Here is a 2,050-nt window from a genome sequence, read left to right as displayed (position 1 = left end):
ATAAATATAAAATTAAACCGACAGAGAAAACTTTCCCAATGCTTCTACTTATTACAAATGAAAAAGTGAAGGCACTGTATGGGAAGAAGAAGAAAAAGGTAATGTTTTAAATGCGTTCCCTGATTACATTCTTGTCCTCATCTAGTTTTTTCTTCCTATAAGAGCTAGAGTGGTCCTTATAAAACAAAAACCATATCACCGCTCTACTCAACACCTTCACTGTCACTCAGAATAAAAGCCAAAATCTTTGTAAATGTCTTCAAAGTTTAAAATATGCAGTGTCCAATATAAGACACTAGTTACATATGTCTATGCAACATTTGAAAAGTTGTTAGTCTGAACTAAGGTGTGCTTAAATGTAAATTACACATGGGTTTGGAAAACTTAGTACCAATAAAAAGAATGTAAATTTTCTCATTAATGATTTTATATTGACTACCTGTTGGAATGGTAAGATTTTGGATATATTGAGTTGAATAAAATATATTAGTAAACTCCATCTTTTTCAAAATGTGTCTACAAGAAAAAATTTAAATTACATGTCTTGCATTTATGGCTCACCTTGTAATTCTAGTAGACAGCACTGGCCTAAATGATCAGTAAGTCATCAGCTCCCTCCCATTTCCAACCCACATGGGCCTCTTTGCTGGTCCTCAATGTACTTTGTCTATCTCAGGCCTTTGTGCTGGCTTTTCCCTCTGCTTGTAAAGTCTTCCTTCAGATATCCTCATGGTTACTTTCCTCATTTATCTTCTGTTCTCTGCAAAAATTATCAAAAAGAACCTCTCTGAGCAATTAATTTAAGATGACCTCTAACACATGTATATACCTACTATCTCTCTCTATTTTTTCAAAACATAACCCAGCATCATATATATATACACACACATATACATATCTATGTGTGTGCATGTGTGTGTGTGTGTGTGTGTGTGTGTGTGTGTCTGTGTATAATCTCTCCTTAGTAAAATATAACCACCATAAAGTCAAGGGCTTTGTCTGTTTTGTTTACTGCTGTTTCTCCAGAATACCGCCTGGCTTATGGTAGATAATAAATAAGTATGTTACATAAATGAAAGGATGGAATATCACAAAAATAAGTAAGGTGATATCTAAGAGATTTTATTATAGAGGAAGGGGTTGGACAATGAGAAGAACTAACATTTCCTGAGTGCCTATAATGATCTAGACACTGCACCAAACACATATAGTATCTTAATAAATGCTCACAAAAATGTATTTACAGAATAGAAATCTAAGGCTCAGATAATTTAAATAACTTTCTCAAGGTCACTTAGCCAATATAGAACATCATTCCAATACTTTTCATTTTATTTCAATGTCTCCAAGTGCCTCCCTGACTCCCAGATGAAATTAGATGGTCGTTTAAATACTGCTTCAGAGTATGCACTCTACATTTTTCCTTCGTATCATTTGTCACCACTGTAATTCATTATTTTTCACTGCACTGTAAACTTCATGGCAGTTGACAATGAATATTCACATTTCCATGTCCAGAGCCCTCCACCTTTTCTAATGCTTAATCTCTAACACATATTTATTGAATAAAAAAATGAATGAAGTTAATTTTTTCCCAAAATGCGATAATAGTTGATGAGTGGGTTATTTGTACCCAATGAGAATGAATGATTTTGTATAGGGACTACATGAATGGTGCCCATTAGAATGAAGCCCAGCAGGATATTGCAGGGATGAGCATGCTGGTGTGTAGGTAGACTATTTGTTCTTCACAATTTATCATAGGTAATGGGACCAGTGATTATGGATTTCCTCTGACTGTGTGCTGTCAGACATAGCAGTCCCTTGCTGTATGGGGCTATTTAAATCAAAATTAATTAAAATTAAATAAAATTGAAAATTCATTTCTTCAATCACACTAGCTACATTTCAAGCACTCAAATCATGTGTGGCTAGCGGTTCCCTTATTGGACAGAACACATAAAGAAAATTTCAATTAAGGGAAAGTTCTATTGAACAGCACTATTTTAGAAAGTTTAAAATGTCCTTGGCAAGATGTATTTAAATCGGA

The sequence above is a fragment of the Pteropus alecto genome, unplaced genomic scaffold, assembly GCF_000325575.1.
Source record: "Pteropus alecto unplaced genomic scaffold, ASM32557v1 scaffold78, whole genome shotgun sequence".
NCBI classification, from domain to species: domain Eukaryota; kingdom Metazoa; phylum Chordata; class Mammalia; order Chiroptera; family Pteropodidae; genus Pteropus; species Pteropus alecto.
This window is presented reverse-complemented; position numbering follows the sequence as displayed.